Source organism: Pseudochaenichthys georgianus, chromosome 19, assembly GCF_902827115.2.
Source record: "Pseudochaenichthys georgianus chromosome 19, fPseGeo1.2, whole genome shotgun sequence".
NCBI classification, from domain to species: domain Eukaryota; kingdom Metazoa; phylum Chordata; class Actinopteri; order Perciformes; family Channichthyidae; genus Pseudochaenichthys; species Pseudochaenichthys georgianus.
The window spans coordinates 10,276,549-10,285,133 of record NC_047521.1 but is presented as its reverse complement, the minus strand read 5'-3'; the positions used below and the strand labels follow the sequence as shown (position 1 = coordinate 10,285,133).

The following is an 8,585-nucleotide window of genomic DNA, read 5'->3' as shown; positions in this document are numbered from 1 at the left end:
TCACAGTATCATCCGCATAGAAATGTAAAGTAGCTTCATCCACATTATCACCTACGCTGTTAATATCTATGGAGAATAAAAGTGGTCCTAAAACAGAACCTTGTGGTACACCATTAGAAATGTTTAATCACTCAGAAGACAGTCCATCAAAATGAACACATTGGGACCTTTCAGAGAGGTAGTTCACAAACCACCCCACTGCAAGGCTGGATATGCCAATACTGAGTAGCCTCTGCTTTAAGATGCGATGATCAACGGTGTCAAACGCTTTGGAAAGGTCAACAAATAGAGCTGCACAACTCTGCTTATTATCTAAAATACTAGTAATGTCATTTACCACTTTCATTGTCGCAGTGATGGTGCTGTGTTTCTTTCTGAATCCTGACTGATGTTTAGACAGGATATCATTTATAGATAAAAACTCCTTTACTTGTTCACTCACAAGTCGTTCGAGCACCTTAGCCAGAACTGACAATTTAGAGATTGGCCTATAGTTATTTAAAATTATTAGTTAAAATCTTTACATTTTTTGTCAAATTATTATAAAGAAAACATCTCGCAGCCTTGGTTGGTGCCCATCTGATTTAAAAAAACACATGAAACCTGATGTTTAGCCATTCAAATAGTCTAATTTTAAACAGCAAGCTTGGGTTGTGACCTTCTCTATACCACAAAGAGATAAACATCTGAAGGTTTGGACCTGCCTAAATAAACCCCAGTTAAGAGAAATGCAACATCAGATGCGTTTCCCTTAAATGAAGGGGAAAAAGGAGATCTGAGCAGCCATAGCGGAGCCATTTTATCCTGTATCATCAAGATTAACAGCTACACTTTAGTCTGGATGTAGCCTCTGGGATAGGGGGAAGTGTGTTGTGAAGTTTTTGTATCTCAATTCCTTTCGTGGGAGCCTTTCCAGAGGAGATCCCGCTGAGCACTTCTTCATTCTTATGCTCTGACATGCTGCGCTCACATAGAGGGAAATATGTAATCTGAGCGAAACATATCAACCGCGGGGAACATTGAGCAGCACCAGCCATCTGGTGTAGAATCTAAATCAAAAGTGAGAGTCAGACACATCAACAGAGGCTGCTGCAATTCTCCGTCAACTGGCAACGTAGCTGTTTGGCAACAAATTGATCAGATGCCAATCAATAAATGTTTATTTATATAGCCCAATATATAAATGGACTTCACAGTTTGTACAGAATATCAGTAAGACAATACGACACCCTCTGTCCTTAGACCCTCACATCGTACAAGGAAAAACTTCCGGAGAAAACCCACAGTTTAAAGGGAAAAATGGGAGAAACCTCAGGGAGAGCAACAGAGGAGGGATCCCTCTCCCAGGACGGACAGACGTGCAATAGATGCCGTGTGTAAATTGAAAAGATAATACATTTGCAACATAGGTAGTCCAAATGTTTGGAAATGCATGTGTGTATAATAAGAAGATGAATCCACGAGGATATCCATCCAAGACTTATGATCCAGGACCACAGCCACGACTCAAGATCCATGGCTCGCGATCCAGGACACAGGACCGCAGGATCATCCATGACTCCGGATCCCGGCGTATATAGATACCAAAAAGAAAGACATTTGGGGAAGCTGGGTTAATGGGAACATGAGAGTACACAGGTATAGACAGAGAGAAGGAAGAAGTAAGATGTCCCCCGACAGATGTATTGTTAACATCGTCTGAGGAAAGGTGTAGTTGAGTCAGCACCTCAGAAAAACTTAAATCCTCAGAACACAAGGCAGAGTAATAAGCAAATTGTGTGTTTGTCCATGTTTGGGAAATGGTTAGGGAGAAATACTCGTGTTAATGACTCGGAGTGAAAACACCAGAAAGCATTACATGCAGATACCCATCGCCAGGGCCTGGCTCTGGGCCAAGTCTGAGCTTTTGACTGGATGCACACCATGCGGCGTGACCTCCAAATAACAGCTGTATTGACTGCATTTACAAGGCAATAGAGGAAAAACACAATGAGGGTTTTTGCACCTTTCAAGCATTTAATTGTGTTTTTGCACTGTACAATATTGTATGTATGGAAGGCCACGAGGACATGGGGGAGGGAGTAGAATCTGAGATTGTTAGATCTGATCTATTTTCAGATTTAAGGGAATGGTTTTAGATTCCACATTAGCTATCTTGTTAAGTCATTTCAAACTACTTTTTCATATCTGTATGATACAGTAAAGACTGAAAACAGCTATGGCTGTCAACAAGTAAGAAAATCTGCTTATTGTTCAATCAGCACATATACACAGTTTTTTTTAAACTCAGTTTACACAACAATACTTAAAACGAAGATCGTTACCCAGGCCAAAGTTGAACAAAAGCATACATTTCAGGCTGCGGCCCCACGAGGACGAAAACGGCTAAACGCATAGGATTAACGCAAACGCAATCGCAAACGGCTTCCGTCCACATGCAATAATTATCCGGATAGTGTCTGCCCACACGAGACCGCTCCGTTTAGCTCCAACCGCTGGAGAAGCTGCAGTACATATGCAGGAGCCTCTACGTGGCGCTGTAACTTCCTCCACAAAAGCAGCGAAGAAGCATGGTTGTCATGGTTGCCCTTCTGTTTATTCTCCGCGGTGGGGGCCGAGGGAACCGGGCAGAGTTTTTCGCCAGTCAGCGTGTATTAAAGTTGAAATCTTCCGGACAAAATTATAAAAGTGCCGGTCAAAGGTCTTCTTTGTTATTTATTGAGCTTTAAAACAAATGAATAACGACTCTATATAATATAATGATAAAATACACGGAGCCTCTCTTTTTCCTCCTTCTCTTCGGACAGCGCCAGTGTCTGTCTCATGCAGCAGCTGATCCAGTAATGAGTGACCCGGCCGACAGTAAAAAATAAACATATTTATAACTAGTTTAGGGAGTTTGAGAGGTAATTAAAATAGCTAAGGGTGATGATCTGACTTGAAGTGTGTGTTTTGCTGCAGCGGGAGGAGCTGTAGGTGGGCAGAGCTGCGTGTCTCCGTCCTGTCAGATTAGACTTCACTCGCGAGAGAAAATAAATAATCTGAATTCAGGATGCAGTTTACTTTGACGTGGGGGTGAGCAGCAGAGGTGGGGAGAGGCGGGGCTATTGCCTCATCATTATTGCTGTAGATGTTGCACAAACAACTGTAGCATGGTCAATAGCGTCCGGAGCACGATAGCAACTCTGCGATCCGCCATTGTTGTTGTTGTTGGTGGCGAAACACTTCAGCACTGGCGCGGGGTAAGCGGAGGTGAGCAGAAGAGGTGGGGAGAGGCGGGGCTATTGCGCAATCACTATCAGTGATCTGAAAATGTCCGTATAGGGCGCACACACGGAGCTGTTTGACCCCCCAGAGAGTGGCGTATGCATTTCTATCCACCTTGGGACCCGTTGTCGTTTCCTCAGTCGTTTAGTGCCATATTCGGTCGTCCTCGTGTGGCCGAACGGTCTATATGACACTAAACAGTAACGCAAACGACCGAATTCGTCCTCGTGGGGCCGCAGCCTCAGTTACCTAAAATGCTGAAAGCCATATTGTCATCATAAGGTTGTAAGGCAATTGGTGGAGCTTGAGAGGTGCTGTTAAGTCAACTTAGTAGTTTTGGTTAACTTAATGTCTGAGAATTTTAGCCTTGTTGTAGAAAAGTCTACTAGTTAAGTAGTCTTATTCATGAAAACTGTTGACATCTTAGTCAATTTAGTCTAGCCGTAATATCAACTTGTTTCTTTCTTTCTTCCTTGCCTTGTTGTTGTCATTGTTAAATGTAGTAACTATACACTGACAGGCACATTGAGTGCTGTTAGTGTAGTTCTGACATGGAGTTTGCAGTCACTGAACTGCTGAACTGAAAAAAAAGACAAAAGAGGGTCTCTAATATAGACAGACATAAGAGTGGTATCAATCTTCTCCTCTACCTCTCAGATAGAAAGCGAACACGTGTATATTTCTAAGCTGTCAAAATATTGATTCCACAAATGTATTGTTTGGCTCTTCTCTAAGCAACACTTTGCTATCAATTTTCAGTGCACAGAAAGAACCTTACTAAACTGCTCTTTGACAGTACCTAGAACCACACACACACACACACACACACACACACACACACACACACCACACACACACACACACACACACACACACACACACACACACACACACACACACACACACACACACACACACACACACACCACACACACACACACACACACACACACACACACACACACACACACACACACACACACCCACACACTTGCTTATGGTTGTCCATCGAATCCGATGATGACGTCCACTTCTACCGGTGAGTTCTTTGGTGGCTGAATAGCCCTATCCTGGACCCACAGATCCTATTGCAGGTAGGACAAGTGTATGTGGTGGTAGTAGCAACGGCAACTGTAGGCGTGTTCCTCCTGAGTCTCTTCTCCTGTCTCCTGGCTGTCCTTTCCTCCTCCAGCATTTGGGTCCCATCCCAGCACAGCTGGCGCCAGGTGTTACGGTCAGCAGCAGCGTCCTCCAGGGCCTCAGGTCTGATCTTACATTTCTTTAACGCAGTCTGAGCGTCGGCCATGGTGTAGCTGGCCATATAGCACTCTGCGAGGCAGGCGGTTTGAGGGCATCCTTACTACATGGCCCAGCCATCGTAGCTGGTGCTGAGTAATTGTGGCCTCAATACTCCTGCAGTTGGTCTTCGAGAGTACTTCAGAGTGAGGCACACGATCACGCCAGGTGATTCCTAGGATGCGCTGAAGGCAGCGTATGTGGAACTGCTCTAGGGTCCTGATGTGGTGGCTGTAAGTTACCCAGGCTTCGCAGCTGTAAAGGAGGGTAGTGATGCAGATGGCTTGGTAGACACAAACCTTCGTGCGGAGATGGAGGTTCTTGTTTTGAAATACCCTACGCCGGAGTCTCCCAAAAGCAGCTGATGCTTGCTTTATCCTGTTTTGGACCTCATTGTCGATGGTGTTGTCTTCAGAGAGAATGCTCCCCAGGTATCTGAAGGATGGTACAACAGACAGTACAGACAGCACTCCACTGGCAAACTACTTCCGTCTTGATGGTGTTGACGGTCAGTCTCATCCTGCTGTATGCTCTCACCGCAGCAGTAAGAACAGACTGGAGGTCTTGTGGACTGTGAGATACGAGAGCACAGTCGTCTGCATACTGTAGCTCAATGACTCTCTCCCTTTGCAGTTTGGTGGTTGCCTGGAGCCTCCTTATGTTGAAGAGGTTGCCATCTAGACGAAAGTCCACTGCCACACCGCTACTGTCCTCAATCTCCTTGTGGAGAAGCTGGGTGACACATAGCAGGAAGATGTTAAAAAGTACTGGTGCTAATACACACCCCTGCCTTACCCCTGTGTGTACAGGGAAGGGGGAAGACTCTTGTCTTCCTATAGTCACCCGAGCAGTCATTCCGTCATGAAATTGGCAGAGGATGTTGACAAACTTTTTGGGGCAGCCAAACCTGATAAGGACTTCCCATAAAAATTCTCTCTGGACAGTGTCGAAGGCTTTGGAGAGATCGACAAAGGCCATGAACAGGTACTGATGCTGTTCTCTGCACTTTTCCTGCAGCTGTCGAGCTGTGAAAATCATGTCCACCGTGCTCCTGCTCTTCCGAAATCCACATTGTGATTCCGGCAGTATTGACTCGGTGGTGTTTTTAATCAGCCTCTGGAGCATAACCTTTGCCAGGACCTTACCGGCGACAGCAAGGAGCGAGATACCCCTGCTGTTGCCACAGACAGCCTTGTCACCCTTGTTATTGTAAATGGTGACAACATTGGCGTCTCTCCATTGTTGTGGGACGATCTCATCAGCCCAGACCTCGGTAATGCTCTTGTACAGAGGTAGCCTCCTTGTTTCAATAGCTCAGCAGGGATGTTGTCATTACCAGGGGACTTGTTGTTTTTAAGTGAACGGATAGCTGATTGGACCTCCAGGAAGGTTGGGGGCTGGTCTAGATTGTGCATGGGAGGAAGTGTAGGCAGGTCGTCAAGGACGGTGGGGTCTGCATCAGAGTCCTGATTTAGCAGGGTACCAAAATGTTCAGCCCATCTCAGCAGAATGCTATGCTGGTCCTTCAGGACTGTCAGGCCATCTGAGAGTTCCACTTCTGGTCCATGGTGTTCTCAGATGAGCTCAAGGACAACTCCATCCCCCCTAGTTTCTCAGCCAGGGAGCAACGAAATTCATTCCTTGCATCAGGGTTTTCCAGGCGGGTGCAATCTAGTCGCCTCCTTCTGGGTCCTTGCAGCCGTAGTGGGGGGCGCACTTGCATGTGGACCTTGGCCATGATCAGACGGTGATCTGTCCAGCATTCTGCACCTCTCATGGCACGGGTGACATGAACGTCTCTGATGTCACTTCGCCTTACAATGACATAGTCTATCAGGTGCCAGTGTTTGGAACGAGGGTGCATCCACGAAGTCTTGTATTTAGCCTTCTGCTGGAAGATAGTGTTGGTTATGGTCAGGTTATGCTCAGAGCAGAGAGTGAGTAATCTCAACCCATTTGCATTAACCTGGCCAACTCCATGCCTGCCAAGCACTCCACTCCATATGCTGCTGTTTTTTCCCACTCTGGCGTTAAAATCACCAAGCAAGAAAATCTTGTCATTCTTGGGGATCCGGCGAAGAGCCTCGTCAAGTGACTGGTAGAAAGAGTCCTTGGCCTCACTCTTGGATGGCAGGGTCGGTGCATATGCACTGAGAAGTGTGGCGAAGTGGTTCTTAACCAGGGGGATACGGAGGGTCATTAGTCTCTCACTAATGCCAACAGGTGTTTCAGCGAGTCTTGGTAGTAGAGTGTTTTTGATGGCCAGTCCTACACCATGCAGATGTTGCCCTCCCGACGGGTAACCTTTCCAGAAGAACGTGTAGCCCATCACTTCCTCTGTTAGAGAGCCTTCATCCAGGATTCTGTCTCACTCAGAGCAGCAATGTCGATGTTGTAAGCGACTCAACTCAGCAGCAACCAATGCTGTTCTTCTATGAGGTCTGTCAGAGCTGCCATACGAGTCCAGGAGAGTCCTTACATTCCATGTTGCCAGTCTTAAGTTGCATGATTTCCGTGATTTCCGTCTGTAATTTGTATTTGTATTTCGACCGCGGTAATGGAATGGTCCGATAGGTGCGGTCTCCTATCCAGGCGAGGTTGAGTGGGCAATATTTAGGCCACCTTTTGTAGGCCCTTCCCCAATTGGGGTGAGCAGTGTGGCCCCTAAATAGGGCTGCTCAATCGCACAGGGGTCTGCCGAAAACAGCTTCCACTCAGTCCGAGCTGTTAGCGACCTATACCCTGTGCTGCTGCCGGTCAGGGTTCTTAGCTAAGAGCTTCCAGTTCATTCGTACCTGCTCCCGACGCCAGAACCCCATCGCCGCCAGACTTCAACACGCTGTAAGGTCCAGGTACTTCACCATGCGCAAGGAAGTTTTTAAGTGCCATAGGGGGTGCGCATTTCCCAGTAGCACTATCTTCACCACGATGAGATAAACCCGGTGGCGTGGGTGACCCATGACGACCAGTCCCCCATCCTGGTTGCAGGAGGCTGCCGGGTCCTTGGTTTTTTAAGGCCCGCCTATAGCGCACCGCCAGCACATTGTTTTTCTGTCAGGGTATGCTCCCTCAGCCTTTGCCTAAATAGGCTTACCCACAAGGCAGCGGGGCTATTTACCCATAGTTGTGGCAGGGGTTGACGGGCGTCAGGGCATATCCACACGACGGTGGGCCTATACGCCGCGTCTCTGGGGCCCCCTGCTGCTCCGAGATCCCCTCCAGTTTAGCCTGGGTCCGCAAGGACCCAGTTACCATGTGTGGCCACGGGGAGGCACTGCAGGAGTCTTGGTGGTGGAGAGGCTGTGTACCAGCAGGAGGAGACTTACACACTCGGCTCCTCTTTTCACCCCCCGAGGGGGGCTAGCTGGTGGCAGCAGCTGTAAGCAGAGAGTAGCAAGCAGAAAGCGGCATGCAACATGCACCATCTACAAACATCTCTATACTACTACGCTGCTGCACTAGACGCGTCACACGCACCCTGTGTACTGATGCACACACACACACACACACACACACACACACACACACACACACACACACACACACCCCTTTACGCGCATCAATCATCTTTTTTCCCCAGGAGTGTCCTCCAGGATTGAGTCTTAATGTCTCTTGTGAAATCTGGACCATGTGTTGTAAACCAATATTAGTTTACAGTCCCTGGGCCTTTCAGTTTGGTCCTGTGCCTAAGTACTTCTCAAAATCAAATCCATTTATAATGCAGTGGTGCATGAACATTTGCTTTCCCTTAAAGGCCAAACCTGGAATCGAAACGGCATCATTAAAATCACCCTGCCGGCTTAGTTATAGCAGACGTCATAGTGCTGAAGACATATTTTGACTGACTGACTGACAAAGACTTTGCTTTTACGTGCATTTTATGTATTTAAAAACACACAATGCAATAAAACTGTGATTTCAGTAACCACTAAAAGCTGAAAGTTGTGGAGAGCTCGTTTCCCACAATACAAGCGTCCATCATAAAATATTGTGCATATTTTTTCTACTCAAATAAAACCCAC

The 8,585-nt window shown here is 46.9% G+C and overlaps 1 pseudogene; it reads right to left on the bottom strand.

Moving 5' to 3' along the window:
• Positions 1–1,854: 1,854 nt before the first annotated feature.
• Positions 1,855–7,818, bottom strand: LOC117465174 (uncharacterized; annotated as a pseudogene).
• Between the last annotated feature and the right edge of the window lie 767 nt (positions 7,819–8,585).